The following is an 18,132-nucleotide window of genomic DNA, read 5'->3' as shown; positions in this document are numbered from 1 at the left end:
GCCTGCATAAACAACTAAAACTCTTACCTCCTGGGAAATAGAAATAGAAATTCCTTGTGGGCTACCTTTGATTTTTTTTTTCTTTTTTTCCTTTCTGTCTGTAAAATGAGGATATTGGTCTAGATAGTTTTCAAACCTTTTGAATTTACTAATTTGACCAGCATTTGTTAATCACTTGCCATGAGCAAGCATTGCCATGGTGCCAGCCCTAGTAGTACATATGGTGGGCGGATGAGACAGGACCACATGCCATCTTCATGCATCTGCTAGTGGACAGATGTTTAATATATCATGACAGCTGTGATATGGCATCAAGAAGAGCAGGTGCTGTACTCTAATCTGGGGATAGCAAGCAAGGAGGTTCGAGCCAACATTTGAAGGAAGAGCAGGAATTAGCTGGGAAAAGAGGTCAAGAAGATCATTCCAGGCAGAGGATGCAAAAGCCAGAAGGTAGAGAAATGCTTTCATTCCAGGAATGCTGTGGAGTGCCTGCAGATTGGACAAGGAAGAGATAGAGGGCTTAGAGGAGTAGGGCTGAGGAGACAGAGCAGATGTGCAAGGTCCTGAGAGTGTTAAATTTTATCCTAAGGACAATGGATAACGTTCAAAGGGTTGGAGGCAGAGAAGTATCATGATTGCACCTGCACTTTATAAAGATCCTTCTGGTATACTGTTGCAATCCCGAAAGTTATTTAAATGAGGCGCAGGACAGGTGAAAGGGAGGCCTCATTGTGAAGAATGAGATGATGGGGACAGGGGCAAGGCGTCAGGAGGATGAGTGTGGTGATCATAGGGATGGAGAGAAGTGAGTGGATGGGGACATTTAAGAGACCGAGTTGCCAGCACCTGGTCATTGGAGAGATGTGAGAAGACGCAGCCAAGGATTAATAGGATTCTGGCTTTGGCCACGACTGGAAGCATGATGGAGTCATCAGATTGCAGGGATGATCAGGGATGTTGAATTAGGACATGTTGAATCTGAGGTCACTGTGGACATAGCTAAGCAGATCTGGAGGCTGGGGAGATGGAAGTTATGTTGGCATCTGGGTGGTAATTGGAGGCATGGAGGTTGAGGAAACAATGAAGGAGAATACAGAAGGGCAAGGGGAGATGTCTGTCTGGAAGACCCCAACATTTAACACAGGTGGAAAAGAAAGAAGCCAGCCAGGGAAAGGAAAATGAAGAATGGAGGGAAACCAGGAAAACTTGGTGCCACGGAGGCCAAAGGTGGAGCGTTGCATGGAGTTCAAAGTGCCAAGCCACGGAAAACACAACTACAAAATACAAGCTTTCGTTAGGTGGGAACTGGAAAAAAAATGTGTTCTTTGGATTTTGCAAATGGAGCGTATTGTGGATCTAGCAAGAGCTAGAGGAATTTATAAATTGAAGACTGTCAGTGAAGGCTGGGCTTTCAAGAGTTTGACTTGGGAAGGGAAAAGTGGGCTATAGTTGAAGAAATGTGTCAGGTTGACAAGAGTTTTTTTTCTAAGTTGGGGAACTTTGTTTAAGAGCAGATGGGGGTGCTTAGGTGGCTCAGTGAGTTAAGCGCCTGCCATCAGCTCAGATCATGATCTCGGTGGCCTGGGATTGAGCCCTGCATCAGGCTTCCTGCTCAGTGGGAAGTCTACTTCTCCCTCTCCTTCTGCCCCTCCCCCCCTGCCCCTTGCCCCCTGCTTTTGCTCTCTCTCTCTCTCTCAAACAAATAAACAAACAAACAAATAAAATCTTTTTAAAAATAAAAAATAAAAGCAGTTGAAGATAAACAGATTAACGATTGATGTTACAAGACACCGGGGGCAGGAGTGTATCAGCTGGGTTCAATCAGAGAAGCAGAACCACTTGGATTATAAGAGGTCTGTTATAAATTTTTGACTTTGCATAGTTGTGAGAATTCATTACCCTGTCTATGTGAAGTTGTTTTCTCTGTATCTGGTGCTAGATCTTGAAGTCCATAGGGAGGCAGTTGGGAAGGAAAGAGGCAGGTGATGTGGGGTTAGGGGAACAAGAAAAAGCTGGAACCATAGAGATTGAACTAGAACCCACAAGGATGGATTGGAACTGTGTTGGTTTCTCACTGACATTTCTTCCAACTTTGATAATGAAAATCTGCAGAGTATGGGTGTTCTTTGTATGCACCTGGCCCAGGAGTTGGTGAAGCTAGAGCTTGGGGAGCAGCAGGCCTGGCTGCTGCTCCATCTCAACCAGTTGACCCAGCAGACAAGTGACAGTGTATATCTCTACAACGGTGCCTGGTGCTTGCACAAACTTCCTGAGTATGGAAGAACATGGCTGCTCCTTCATGGTTGCCTTCCAAATCTTGGGCAAAGTACCCCATGATAATTTGGAACTACAGAGGAAGGGAATTCTGGGAAGCATAGTCCACCTTAGTTAAGGTGACAAATATGGATCCATCTTAGAAGACTGCTTCATTTTTAAGCATTTTTAGCAGATCCAGGCACTGTCTTAGGAGCTAGGGATACAATTTAGTTAGAGTTCATCTTCACAGAACTTAGGTTCCAACAGGGAAATCAGGCAATAGCAAGTATGTATATGATATCATGGCAGATTGTGATAAGTACTACCAGGAAAAAACAAAAAGAGAAATAGCTAGTGTTGGTGCTAGGAGTTGGGTGAGAAGGAGGTTTTATTAGAGAGGGTGGTCAGAAAACCTGTTTGATGAAGTACTGTTTAATCGCAGATCGTAATGAAGTGATGAAGCCAGCCAAGCAGAGATCATAGGAAAGAGCTTTTCAGGCAGAGGAAAACAGTATGTGCAAAGGCCCTGGGGCAGGAACAGTCTTGTTCAAGAAATGCCAAGAATGTCAGCTACCTTGGGGTGGGAGGTGGGAGGTGAGGTTGGAGAGCTAGGTAATAGCCAGATCACGTAGAATAGTCATCATCTAACTTACCTAGTGGTTCCCTTCAAGACCTTACTGGGAAGGTTTGTCCTTTTTTGACCTTAATTAAATCATCCCCAGTGCTTAAAACCTCTCCCCAGTGATGTTTGTTGAATATTTTAACATCATAGCTGCATGAGGCAATGGATAACAGTTGGGGTGGACAATAGACTAATATAGAGCTTAAAAGGAAAGGCTAAGGAGTAAGGTGTCCATTGAGGCACGCATTTATTTATTTATTGGAGCTTTTAAAAGCTCTGATGTTTCTGTAATCCATGTACATTTGTTGGCCAAACATCATGTGCATGTTCAGAAAAGACTTGAGAAGGCAGTAATCTCTCACCTCTGACATTGAAGTTATGCACAAGCAGGATGTGAAAGGTGGACCGAGGTATACACTCCCTGGCCCTGTGTTGAAGGCATGCCCCAACATGCAAACAGAACCCCTCAGTGAAAGGGGGAGATTTATTGGTTCTAGGAGGTTAAGGAAATCTCTGTCTAATCATTAGCTGACCGGTAAGTTAACTGAGCAAAGGCTTCAGTGATCACACATGACCTAGAATACAGACTTTGCAGAATTAGTTCAGGAAGGTCACCAAACAACCACCCACCACATTAAGCAGCAACAATGACAAACCCTATGAAGGGGTGAAAGCTGGCTTCCAGAGTTGCTACATTATATTATTTGAAATGTGCAGTGTTCAACAAAAATTATGAAACATGCAAAGAAACTCTAAGAAAATACAATCTGTATATGTGGTGGGGGGGGAAGCAATTGATAAACTGTTCCCAAGAAAGCCCAGACACTGGAATTGCTAAACAAATACTTTAGATATGCTATTTTATTTTTTTTTTAATTTTATTTATTTATTTGAGAGAGAGCAAGAGCAAGCATGAGTGAGGGGAGGGACAGAGAGAGAGGGAGAAGTAGACTCCCTGCTGAGCACAGAACCAATGGTAGGGGGAAGGGCTCCATGCCAGGACCTGAGATACAACCTGAGCAAAGGCAGACGCTTAGCTGACTAAACCACTTAAGCGCCCTTAGGTCTGCTGTTTTAAATATGTACAAAGAGCTAAAGGAAACCATATCTAAATGAAAGTATGATAATTTATCAGTTGTGTATAACACTCAGTGCTTATCACATCATGTGCCCTATTTAATGCAACTGATAAATTATTGAACACTACATCTGAAACTAATGATGTACTATATTTTGGCTAATTGAATTTAAACTGAAAAATTTTAGAAAATAAATGAAAATGAAGTCTCACATAGAGTCTCACATATCTCAGTTGAGATATTTGATGAAATAATGACTGAAAACAGGCCAACTTAATGAAAAAAACCCATTCATTCCACATTCCAGAAACTCAGCAAACTCCAAGGAGGATAAATTCAAAGAGATCCACACCTGGACACATCATAACCACAAAAGTGACTCATCATGTACAGGGGATCTTCAATAAGATTAACAGCTGATTTCCCATTAAAAATAAAACAGAAGGCAGAGGGAGGACATATTCAGAGTGATGAAAGGAAGGAAAGAACCCTGCCCAACCAAGAATTTTACGTTTGGTAAATGTGTACTTCAAAAATGAAAGAGAAATTAAGATATTCCTCAGCCTGATGAAGGGCATCTACAAACAAAACAAAACAAAACAAAACAAAACAAAACAAAACTCACAGTTAACATCATATTTAATAGTTAAAAGATTGAAAGTTTTCTTCCCTAAGATCAGGAACAAAACAAGGATGTCTGTTCTTACTTCTTCTCTATAGGATTTTACTGGATGGAAATTCTCATGAGAGCAGTTAGGCAAGAAAAAGAAATAAAGGGCATCCAGATTAGCAAAGAGGAAGTAAAACTCTATTGGTTGATGACATGATTATCTATCTATCTATCTATCTATCTATCTATCTATCTATCTATCCATCATCTATCTATCTAATCTATATCTCTATATAGATAGATTTATATATATTTAAGTACAATATACTTATTTAAGTTATATATATATATATATAACTGCCATCGGCTGCCACCTCTCAGAGGTTGATGAGAAAGAAATGACCTTCTTTTCCCCCCACCCAGCAGAATTTTTTTTTCATTCATTCATTCATTCAGCCCACAAACATTTATTAAGCATTAAGCACCAAAGCAGACATTCACCAGTTTAGGACGACTTTGTCATGGACTAGCTGGCCATGAGGCTCAGTAGCATCTGGAGACAGGAGAGCCAAGTAGACAGGCGTCTTGGCTCCCTCCTCCACAGTCCTGGGGCCATAAGGCCCACCCATGTCCGTCTTCACCTACCCTGGGCAGCATGCCTTCAATAGAATCCTGTCAGCTTTCCTCTTCTCATCCAGACACTGGGCCAGGATTCTTGATAAGACCATGACCCCCAGCTTAGACATCCCATAAGCTGAGTTGGGCCAGACTTCCCTCTCATGCACTTCATTGCTTATATCCTCCACAAACTTCTTCATGAGGTCCACCAGGTCCTCCTCTGTGAGCGTCTTGCATTGGAACTTCTTCTGTAGATCTGCGCTGCAATTTTCAAGAGCCTTTGAACTCTCTAAACTGCTGATATTCACCACCCTGCCATGAAGTTTTATTATTGGCAGCAATTCATTGCAGACATTTCTTGTGGCAAAAAAGTTTGTCTTCAGTGTTATCTCAGCTTGAATGTCAAAGGGTGCTGGATCATCAGATATATATATATATATATATATATATATATATATCCAACAACAACTATTAAACTAATAAGTGAGCCAACCAATGTTTCAGGGTACAATATCAATATTTTAAAAATCAGTTGTAGTTCTATATGCTAGCTATGAAAAATCCAAGAATGAAATTAAGAATATAATTCCATTTATAATATAATCAAAAATAATAAAATACTTAGGAAAAGGTTTAACCAAAGATGAGCGAGATGTGTACACTGAAAATTATAAAACATTGTTGAAAGAAATTAAAGAACACCCAAATAAAGGAGAGACATCTTATGTTCATGAGTCAGAGATCTAATTTTGTTAACAAGGCAATACTCCCCTAATTGGTCTACAGATTCGGTGCAATCCCTATTAAAATTTCAACTGCCTTTTTACAGGAAGAGACAAGCTGATGAAATATATATGGAAATCCAAACGACACCAAATGACCAAAACAATTTTGAAAAAGAAGAATAAAATGAATGGAGTCATTTTTCCCAATTTCAAAACTTTCTGCAAAGCTACAGTAATCAAGATAGTGTGGTCCTAGCATAAGGATAGACATATAGGTCAGTGGGATAGAATTGAGCTTCCAGAAAGAAATCCATATATCTGTGGTCAGTTTATTTTTGACTAGAGTGCCAAGACCATTCAATGGGGAAAGAAGACTCTAGTCAACATATGGTGCTGGACAACTGGATATCCATATGCAAAATATGAAGTTGAACCCCTACCTCACACCATTTATAAAATTGAACTCCAAAAGGACCAATGACATAAATGTCAGAGCTAATCATATAAAACTCTTAGGAGGGAACAAAGGTGTTTTAAAGGGCCTGATGTTCCCCTCAAGTAAATTAGAACTCTCATACTTTGCTGATGGGTATGTAAAATGCTGAATGCTATGGTATTGAATTATATCTCTACTTAAAAAAAATTATCATTCTGACTGCATATAGGGAAAGAGGATGGTTGCCCAAGAGCAGGCCTGGGAAATTGCTGCAGTCTAGTCCAGTAATGAGTTGATGTTGCTCTAAGGCCCAAGGGGATTGATGTCTTTAAAGCTGGGGAAGGCCCCAGGACAGGACTTTTTTGGAGAGGCTGGCCTCTGCAGTAAGAGGGATACTTCCCACCATTGAGAAGAGAGGGAAGAAGGGATATGGGCACAAGGTGGGCATTTTAGAAGATTGGATCTGCCTTTGGGTTTGGTCCAGAAAGGATTATGAGCGATTATGGGCAGAGGATGCCTAGAAGCCTCAAGTAGCTTTGGGCAAGCAGGGAGCACAGTGTTGGCTTCTGGGAAGCTCAGGGAGCCCTGTAACAGGGTATGCAGGGCTGCTTACCTGGGAAGTGATCCTCTTAAATTGTCCCCAATACTGAGTTTCAAGTTGGAATATGGGGGAAATTTGAGATATATATTCTGTTATTATGGCTAAATAATACCAGCTACCGACTGATTTTAATGGAATGCCTGTTTTATGAAATATAAGTGACTGGTTAATCAAGAACTGGCATTATATTTTATAATCACAGTTTAATTTTGTTTTGTTTTTTTTAAAATTTTTTTTATTGGAGTTCAATTTGCCAACATATAGCATAACACCCAGTGTTCATCCCGCCAAGTGCCCTCCTCAGTGCCCATCACCCAGTCACCCCAACCCCCCACCCTAATCATAGTTTAATTTTGAACAGGATGTGTGCAAATGCATTGATAAAAGGTAGAATCAATAATTCTATGAAAAGAACACGCTTTACTTGATTTTCAGAATTTTTTTCATCTCCAGGTCTTACTTGGTGTCTGCAGCAACCATGTAAAGCAGGTTTTATTATTTTCACATTCATTTTTATACAAAGTAGTGGAGGCTTAGGGAGTTACTTCTCCAAACAGCCTAAACCCAAGCCTTGGTAATCTCACGTTCTTTCCACTATTACTCCATGAATCAAGCAGGATACTTTTTTGTTTATTCAAGTGCTCAGGGTATGTTGCCAAGGTGTCTTTTTCCAGAAAGTCTATTTTTATAAAATGTCTTTGGTACTTGCCAGTTCCGTTATTTTGAATGACTTTTTTTGCTGTTGTTGATAATACTAATGTTAATTATAGAAAATCTAGAAAAGTATTTTTTAACATCACCACTCAGATAATTCCTGTTAACATATTAATGTATTTCTTTCCAGTGTCTGCCTATTAAATATACTACCTACCTACACACACACACACACACACACACACACACACACACAGAGTTAACCCTTGAACAACATAGATTTCAAAGGAGCAGGTTTACTTATATGTGGCTTTTTTACAGTCCAGTGCTGTAAATGTATTTTCTCTTCCTTAGGAGTTTTTTTTTTTTTTTAAGACTTTATTTTTTGAGAGAGCGAGAGCTCACAAGCAGGGAGAGGGGCAGAGAGAGAGGGAGAGAGAATCCTGAGCAGACTGCTGAGTGAGGAGCCCAACGTGGGGCTTGATTCCAGAACCCTGAGATCATGACCTGAGCTGAAACCAAGAGTCCCACACTTAACCAACTGAGCCACCCAGGCACACCCCTTATGAGTTTCTTAATAACACTTGCTTTCCTCTTAGGTTACTCTGTTGGAAGAATACATATAGCATACAAAATATGGAATAATTGACTGTTTTTTATTATTGGGAAGAATACACATAACATACAAAATATGGAATAATTGACTGTTTTTATTATTGGGAAAGCTTCTGGTCAACAATAGGTCATCAACAGTTACGTTTTGGAGGAGTCAAAAGTTACATGTGGATTTTCAATTGTGCAGGGGGCTTGGTGCCCTTAAACCCCTCATTGTTTAAGGGTCAGTTTGTTTGATTTTTGTTTTACAGAATTGTGCTCATACTATAAATAGCTTTGTGCCTTGCTTTTTTCCACTTAGTATGATGTTGTGAAAAGTAGCAGAGATTGAGTGGTGAAGGTTAGTTAGGAGCCAGAATGCTATTTAGTGGTGAAGGTTAGTTAGGCCCTGGAGCCGTGTTAGCTATGTACCCTTGTGAATGCTACTTAACATTTTTGTACCTTAGTACAAACCTAGTACAAAATATGGTCTATCTTGCGTACTTTCTCCTGGTCACAGGTGATCTCTGATCTTGGGATCAGGAAATGCTATGTGTTTGAAACTTACCTGCTCTCTCTCCCACTGGCCAGTGGGGTCCCTGTATTCATTCCCTCTTTCCTGTATCCTCTGATCCCATGCCCTGTGACTTTTCCTTAACATCCACTCAACTTCCCAGAGGCAGCCCCCTTACCACATGGTCTCCCCAAGACAGTCTGTGGCTCTGCACACATATCATCAGTATGAACTTGTCGTGCTCTTCCACTTATTGTATTTTTCCCAGGTATTGTTTATGTTGGCACATATGGCTCCACCTTTTTGGTTTTGCTTTGATTGTTTCAAACTGCCATATGGGGGAAGGCTTTTTAGAGCGTGCCCTGAAACCTGGAAGCTGCAAAGGAAAAGTTGATTAATTTGGCTACATAAGAGTTAAAAGGTTAATCCAAGAAAAGATACCATAAACAAAGTCAAAAGACAAAATGGCATCTGTGTTCATGGAGGCCTCCAATGCTGCTGGGTGGTCCTCTTGTGTCCTCCCACCTTTCTCAGCAGTGACTACAGTGGCTCCCTCCTTACTACGAATTCACTTCCCATGGGTCCAGGTCCCAGTCAGCTGCAGTCAAGGAGCAGATAATCCTCCTCCTGACATAGCATCAGAAGGTTGGTGGTGGCCTAACGCTATGTCACAATGCTTCCATCCTTCATCTCACTTTGTCCTATTATGTAGGCATCTTATTATCTCACATCATCCCAAGGAGGATGAGTGCAGTACAATCAGTCTGAGAGAGAGACAACAGTCACATAACTTTTATCACATACAGTATGCTGCTATAATTGTTCTGTTGTACTAATAATATAATAGTTGTTCATCTTACTGTGCCTAATTTATAAATTAAACTTCATTATAAGTATATGTGTGTAGGGAAAAACAGTATATATGGGATTTTGCTACTCATTCTCCGAGGTTCCAGGCATCCACTGGGGGTCTTGGAACGTATTCCCCATGGATAAAGAGGAACTGCTGTGTTTCAAACCTTCCCGGTCATTAGAGCTCCACCTCCACCCCTCCTTACTTGCTTGTCATCTTCTTCACCCAGAAGACCAAAGTCATCATGTGTAATACTGGTCCCCCAACCTGGTCTCTGACTGTATGCGAGCTCAAGCCCATCTGCCCCACCTCTTGCGGTTAGAATGGACGGTATCTCTCCCCCTGTTTGAAGCTAACACCACCTCTGTCCCATCCTGTCTTGCCTTAGTGGGATGGCTGCCCTATTAATTACTGAATCAGAAAACCAGAAGCAGAGCCACCTGGGTGGCTCAGTCAGTTAAGTGTCCAACTCTTGATTTTGGCTCAGGTCATGATCTCAGGGTCATGAGATCAAACCCCACATCAGGTTCTGTACTGGGCATGGAGCCTACTGTTTAAGATTCTCTCTCTCCCTTCCCTCCTTCCCCTGCTCATGCATTCTCTCTCTCTCTCTCTCTCTCTCTCTCTCTAAAGAAAAAAAAAACTAGAAGCCTAACTGCCCTGGCACTACTCTGCTCCTACCCCTCCAGTCCATATCCTGTCGGGTGTCACCGTGTCCCACCTGTGTTCTCCATTTACTGCCTGCATTGCTCAGGGTCAGGGCTCATCATTCCATCCCTGGGCCACTGCGGCACCCTCTTCCCTTGTGTCTGCCTTCACTCTGGCCATCCTTGAGGCTGTCCTGTGCACAGTGGTCATTGGTGCTTCTAAAACTCAGACCTGCTCGTGTCCCTGCCAGACACCCTGCACTGACCACCTGCCCCCCACATCAGGCAGTCTCTGCTGCTGTAGTTTGGGGGGGTAGGAACAGTGTGTGAGGAATCTACTGGACAGTGCGGGACAGTCTGATCACGGGGGGCCCTCTCCTCCATGAAACCCATTGCCCAGCTATCCAGATTCATCTGTCAGTTTTACTGTGTTTGACCTTATGTCCTTGTGACAACAGCCTGCCACTTATCTACTACACTTCTTCCATGAATAATGCTTACTGCCCTGCTTCACCACAGTGGCTTCTTTTCAAGTCTTTCAAAGCTCAGCTCAGGCATTATTGGCCTTGTGCCACCCAGTAAGTCATATCCTCTCCTCCGGGCAGTCCTAGCATCCTGCACAACTCAAGGGCTTGTTGAGCAGTCTGGTGGTCTGGCTGTCCCCCAACGCCCAGGAAGCTAGTTGGGGGTTATCTGACTCTAGAATGTGGAGCATGTATCACCACTTGGGCCCCAGCTTTGGGTCACCGCAGCTAGTTCTGAGGCAATGGAAAAGGGTCCCCCTTCCTTCCTTCCCCCCTCCCCGAAAGCAGGCTCCATGACCAATGTGAAGGGGCTTGAACTCACGACCTTGAGATCATGACCTCAGCTGAGATTAAAAGTCAGATGTTCAACAAACTGAGCCACCCAGGTGCCCCTTCTCTTCCTTCATAGCACTTGCCATGATATTGAAACTATATTAAAATGATCTCTCTATAAGGGTGCCTCGGTGATTCAGTCGATTAAGCATCTGCCTTTGGCTCAGATCATGATCTTAGGGTCCTGGAATCAAAACCGTGGCTGGCTCCCTGCTCAGTGGGGAGTCTGCTTCTCCCTTACCCTCTGCCTGTAGCTCCCCCTGCTTGTGGTCTCTCTCTCTCTTTCTCAAATGAATAAATAAAATCTTAAAAAAAAAAAAAAAACAACAATCCGCCTATGGTTTTGAGAGCAAAGACTGTATCTTGTTCTTCACATAGCCTGGCACATACCTGGTGCAATTTGAACTGAAAAGGAACTTGGCACACCATGGACTGATTTGAATGTTTTCTTGGTCATTGTACCAGAACAGATGGGCATCAAGACAATTTATGAAATGTCATTAGGATAAGTATAAATTCCTAGAGTTACATCCAGAAGTAACAGGCATGCAGGTGTTGGGTGGGTAGCCAGGCTTCACAGCACTTCATGTGGAAAGAGGTGGAGATTTTCTCTATAGAAGCCTCTGTGTGGAGTGGCCGGCTTGATGAGGTTGCAGGATGTGCTTGTGTCCCAAAACCTGGCCCTGTCGTCCCCATTCTTACCCGTGCCTTCAGTAATTCCCCTTTGTCCTCTCAGCCTGTAGACATGGCTTTGTGTCCCACAGCCTTAAAACCCTCTTCCTGGGGGTGATCTTTATTCTTGTCTTTTATGCTCTTTTTTTTTTAAAGATTTTATTTATTTATGTGGCAGAGAGAGAACACAAGCAGGGGGAGCGGCAGAGGGAGAGGGAGAAACAGGCTCCCTGGGGCTCGATCCCAGAATCATGATCTGAGCCAAAGGCAGACGCTTAACTGCTTAACCAGCTGAGCCACCCAGGTGTTCCTCCTTTTACTCTCTGAAAAGGAGAGTTGATACTCACCACCTCCCCTTCCTCACCATCCACCCTTAGATTCCAAAAACCCTTTCCTGCCTTCACTTCTAGAACACCACTCTGTTTCTGTTCTTCCTTCCTCTCTGAGGTCCACTTAGCCTTATTGAAAAGATGGAGACCCTCCAACACAAGCTGCTTCTGTATTTCTGGTTTCCTTGCTATGATATCATTGGATACACCCCTTCCTCTCCATCCACCCACTGCTCCCCTGACTGTGGCTCATCTCACCCCTGTTTCCTTGAGACCCATGAGCCCGCCCCTCCTGAGACCTCAAACAAACATCCCTCTCTTTTCTGCCAGGAGCATGTGTTAGTCTTCCCCATCCTTAAACACAGCACTACCTTCTGGAGATTTTTCCATCCCCTTAGGAACTCCCTGTGACTTTGCCACCAACCAGCCTCTTCCAAAGTGAGGGCCACCTCCCTGCCTCCCCCTTGCTTCCTGTCACCTGTTGCTCAATGTCACACAATCTGACTTAAACCTGAGTTACCATGTTGCAGCTGCTCCCCACATGGCACCAGAGATCTAGCCAGAGACTTCCATGCCTTCCGTCTCTCTCCCATCCTCAGGGACCTCTGCAGGATTCGCCAACTCCTCCTCCTCGTAGGGGGTCCAGAGTCACCATCTTCCCCCACCAAATTCTGTGTTCTCTTGGGTCCCTGCATGGCTGTGCCTCCCATTCTAGATGGAGGCTTTCCCCATGCTGTCCTTGGTCTTCTCTCCTCCCCATTATCTATAATAACCAAGGAGGTGGGGAGAGGATGCTGAGGAAACTGAGGATGAGGGAGTTCCTTGTGTTGGCTTTTGTTGTTGTTGGTAAATGGCATGAGGGATTCCTCAAGGCACAACAGAAAGGGTTGGAAGGAGAGCAACAAACCACATGTTGGTTTTGCTTTTCCTGAACTTGATGCAAACATGGTCTTCTGCTTATCATCTTGACCTGTTGGGTTCTCTCCTGCTCTTGTCCTCTGTACTGCTTCTCTTACCCATCAACTATGGCACTGCAGTCATTTACCACCCATAAGTACTGTGGCTTATGTACTTTCCCAGCCCACCTACGCTCTCTGGAGATCGGGACTTGGCTTATTTTACCTTCCCGGAAGCACATAACAGAAACTTTTGCTTATCGTGGGTACCCGTAAGAGCTTCCCCAGTAGAGTAAGATAATGGGATGAGCATGATTTTTAGATGGTTCTGATGCTGGCCCTGGCCTTGGTCCTTGCTAGTTGCATGACCTTGGGTACATGGCTTACCTTTTTTCCCCCTTAGTGTTCTGCGTTGATTTGATTTATTTTTTTAAAGGTTTTATTTATTTATTTATTCATGAGAGACACAGAGAGAGAGAGGCAGAGACATAGTCAGAGGGAGAAGTAGGCTCCACGCAGGAAGCCCGATGTAGGACTTGATCCCAGGACCCTGGGATCACGCCCTGAGCCAAAGGCAGACACTCAACCACTGAGCCACCCAGGCATCCCGATTTGACTTATTTTTTAATTTTTAAATTTGTTTTCTTATTAAGTTTTTAATTTTAATTCCAGTGTAGTTAACATACAGTGTTTTTTCAATTGTTTTTGTTTATTCTTTTTTAGAGAGAAAGAGAGCATGTGTGTGCACATGCAATTTGTTGGAGGCAGAGGAAGAGGGAGAGAGAGTCTTAAGCAGGCTCCCTACCCAGAATGGAGCTCGACGCAGGGCTCGATCTGATAACCCTGAGATCATGACCTGAGCTGAAATCAAGAGTCAGTTGCTTAATCGTCTGAATCACCCTGGTGCCCAAACATAGGGTTATATTAGTTTCAAATGTACAATATAGTGATTCAACAATTCTGTACTTTATTCAATGCTCATCCTAATAAATGTACTTTTTAATCTCCACCACCTACTTCACCCATCCCCCCACCCACCTCTCCTCTAATAACCATCAGTGTGATCTCTATAGTTAAGAGTCTGTTTCTTGGTCTTTGTCTCTCTCTCTCTCTCTTCCATTTTCCTTTGCTTGTTTTGTTTCTGAAATGCCACATGAGTGAAATCATATTTGTATTTGTCTTTCTCTGACTTATTTCACTTAGAATTATACTCTAGCTCTATCCATGTCATTACAAATGGAAAGATTTCATCCCTTTTTATGACTGAATAATATTTCATTTATCAATTTTCTTTATCCATTCATCTATCAATAGACACTTGGGCTGCTTCCATAATTTGACTATTGTAAATAATGCTGCTATAAACATACAGGTGCATGTATCACTTTGAATTAGTGTTTTTGTATTTTTTTGGGTAAATACCCAGTAGTGCAATTGCTGGATGGTAGGGTAGCTCTATTTTTAAGTTTTTGAGGAACCTCAATGCTGTCTTCCACAGTGGCTGCACCAGTTTGCATTCCCACCAACAGTGCACAAGGGTTCCTTTTTCTCCACAGTCTCACCAACAATCTGTTGTTTCTTGTGTTGTTGATTTTGGCCATTCTGACAGGTGTGAGGTGATAACTTATTGTGGTTTTGATTTGCATTTCCACATGATCTTTTCATGTGTCTGTTAACCATCTGGATGTTGTCTTTGGAGAAATGTCTGTTCATGTTTTCTGCCCATTTAATTGGATGATTTGTTTTATGAGTGTTGACATCGCTTATAGCTTTGAAAAAAAATTTTATTATTGATCACACATAATGTCACATTAGTTTCAGATAGTGATTGGATAGTTCTGTACATTACTCCATGCTCACCACAAGTGCAGTCACCTATAAGACAATGTTATTGACTATATTCCCTATACTGTATTTTTTATCTCCATGACTTATTTATTTTATAACTCAAAGTTTGTATTTCTTAATCCCCTTTGCTTATTTTTCCCATCCCCCTGCCCACCTCCCCTCTAGCATCTACCAGTTTGTTCTCTTTAAAAGAGTCTGGTTGTTTGTTTGTTCTGTTTTTAGATTCCACGTATAAGTGAAATCATATGGTATTTGTCTTTCTCGTTTGACTTATTTTACTTAGCGTTATACCTTCTAGGTCCATCCATGTTATTGCAAATGGCAAGATTTCATTCTTTTGTGTGTGTGTGACCAAGTAACATTTGCTTACCTTTCTAATCACAGTAATGGTGAGGATGAAATATGATACTAGATGCTCAGAAGATGCAGGTCTCCTCCCCTTCTCAGATGCAAAGGAGCTGGAAGAGGTGGAGTAGGGTGGACACCAGCAGGTGGGGACACTAGGACACCCCATGAGACCAAAGCCAGGCATTTTTGCAGGCTTCAGGATTTGCGGGGAAGCCATTTGCAAAACTGCTGTAAATCTGGGACTGGCCAGAAGCAGGAGGAACCAGAATGGCCTAAAACAGTGTGTGAGGACATCTGGGTAATGCTTGATATGCCTCTACCTGTAAATGACTAGCCAGTCACTAGAATATTACCGCACTTGGTATGGCCCCTTTGACCTTCATACTGTGCTGCCTTAGCTTACTTTCCTGCTCCTTTTTTTAAAGTAGGTTCCACACCCAGTGTGGAGGCTTGAACTCCTGGGGCTTGAACTCATGACTGTGAGGTCAAGACCTGAACCAAGATCAAGGGTCTGACACTCAAGCAACCAAACTACCCAAGCACCGCTCCTGTTACTTTTTATAAGTTTTTTTTCCTGTCTCCTTCCCTCCCTTGGCCCCCTCTATATGCATGAATACCAGTATCCCAAACCCACTGTTCTCTTTCTGACATTTCCTCCCTTGGCGTTAACTGCTGGGGTAGGACATTCTAGGCTCTCATCCCAAGGCTGGCAGCTCTTTAGATGGCATCACACAAAGTAATGCTGGAGCTGGGCAGGCATGTATTCCATAGCAGAATCCTTTGAAAATGAAGCCAGTGAGCAAATCCATTTGAAATTATCCAGAGGGGGTGAGGTTCATTTGTTTGTTCTCTCTCTCTCTCTCTCTCCTTTTTTTTTCTTTTTTCTTTTTTTTAAATTTTTATTTATTTATGATAGTCACAGAGAGAGAGAGGCAGAGACACAGGCGGAGGGAGAAGCAGGCTCCATGCACCGGGAGCCTGATGTGGGACTTGATCCCGGGTCTCCAGGATCGCGCCCTGGGCCAAAGGCAGGCGCCAAACCGCTGCGCCACCCAGGGATCCCTCCTTTTTTTTTTTCTTTTCAAGTAGGCTTCATGCCCACCCAGCATGGATCCCAACATTGGGCTTGAACTCATGATGCTGAAATCAAGACCAGAGCTGAAATCATGAGTCAGGCACTTAACCAGCTGAGCCACCAGGCACCCCATGATTTTATTTTTAAGTAATCTTTATGGAGCTTGAACTCACAACACTGAGATCAAGAGTCAGATGTTCCTCTGGCTGAGCCAGTTAGATGCCCCTCTTTCTCTCTCTCCTTCTTTCTTTCCTTCCTTCCTTCTTTCATCTATTAGAATTTTAAAATCAACATCATTCTTTTTAATAATTGCATAGTATTCCTTAGAATTAAAATGCCCTCATTTGTTTTCACTTTCTGCTGCTGTGGGAACATCTGCATTGTTTTTACTTTCTCCTTAGGAACAATGTTCCAGAGACTGCCCTTGAACATGGCTCACGAGAGCATTTCTCCAGGATAGGTGCCTTGTGGCTAGAGGATATGTGTATTTATGTGTACTTGAAATTGTATTAGATCCTGCCAGACTGTCCAGTCCAAAGACTAGTCTGTCACAGGAAAAATGTTTTCCTTTATGGTGCCATCATTTTATATCTTGCATGAGAAGGGCTTCTCATTGCTAAAGTTAGAAACGGATTTTTCTGCATTCTTTTTCTTTTTTTTTTTAATTTTTTAAAATTTATTTATGATAGTCACACACAGAGAGAGAGAGAGGCAGAGACATAGGCAGAGGGAGAAGCAGGCTCCATGCACCGGGAGCCCGACGTGGGATTCGATCCCGGGTCTCCAGGATCGCGCCCTGGGCCAAAGGCAGGTGCTAAACCGATGCGCCACCCAGGGATCCCCTGCATTCTTTTTCTAAGCTGGCATTTTGCTTTTTAACTTCGGGCTCCCCCTACCCCCACCCCTGCCAGGTGAGACTTTTTCCCATTATGCTGATACCACCTGAAGAGTCTGCTTTGTTTTCAGACCTGCTGTTCTGTTTCACTTATCTATATGTCTACTCCCAGGCTACTGCTATTGGGTTTTGCATATGTTTGTGATTTTTAAAAATCGTGGTAGCATAGACATAAATAAACCCTGCCATTTTAACCATTTTTAAGCCTACAATTCAGGGGCGTTGATTATTCCTGTAATGTTGTGCAAGAATCACTGCTGTTTCTGCAATTTTCCATCAGCCCAAACAGAAACTCTGTACACATTACACAATGGTTCCTTCTCACCCTCTAAGCCCCATCCCCTGGTAACGTCTAGTCTACTTTCCGTCTTTGTGAATTTCCATATTCTAGATATTTCCTATGTGTGGATCCATACAACAGTTGTTTTTTGTGCCTGGCTTATTTCACTTACCATAGTGTATTCAAGAGTCATCCACACTGAATCATTATCAGAATTTTATTTCCTATTATAGCTGAATAATAATCCATTGTATGGACCATGCTTTGCTTATCCACTTGCCCATCGATGGACACTTAGCCTGGTTCCAACTTTTGGCTGTTGTGAATAATTCTGCTCTGAACATTGGCTTGCAAGTACCTGTTCAAGTCCCTGTTTTCAGTCCTCTTCGGTATAAAACTAGGGATGGGACGCTGGGTCATAGGGCATTTTATGTTTAATTTTTTTGAGGGGCCACTAAACTCTTCTGCAGTGACCCCAGAGGAGATAGATATTCCATCTCCTCTACTGCTGTTAGAAAGAGCAGCCACCCGACACTTGCTCTAGTTTCGTGTTCACCTTCCCCTATTCTCCCCCTCTCCTGGAGCTCAGCAGAACCCGGCACCTTGTGGTGCCACGTAGTGAAGGTTGGCTTGGTTGGGTGGGTGGGTGGACAAATGAACTGTAGACCGCTAAAAGATCGAACTTTCCCCCGACTCTGTAACAAGATAGCAAGCAGCAATGTT

General features: G+C 42.8%; 1 protein-coding gene and 1 pseudogene across 2 annotated transcripts in view; one reads left to right on the top strand and one right to left on the bottom strand.

Moving 5' to 3' along the window:
- The window catches only part of HIP1 (huntingtin interacting protein 1), a 158,010-nt gene that overhangs the window by 40,119 nt on the left and 99,759 nt on the right, over positions 1-18,132 (top strand). The window lies entirely within an intron of this gene.
- LOC121486364 lies at positions 5,013-5,613 on the bottom strand (annotated as a pseudogene).

This window comes from Vulpes lagopus, chromosome 3, assembly GCF_018345385.1.
Source record: "Vulpes lagopus strain Blue_001 chromosome 3, ASM1834538v1, whole genome shotgun sequence".
NCBI lineage: Eukaryota > Metazoa > Chordata > Mammalia > Carnivora > Canidae > Vulpes > Vulpes lagopus.
The sequence above is the reverse complement of the archived record's forward strand: the minus strand, read 5'-3'. Positions and strand labels throughout refer to the sequence as shown.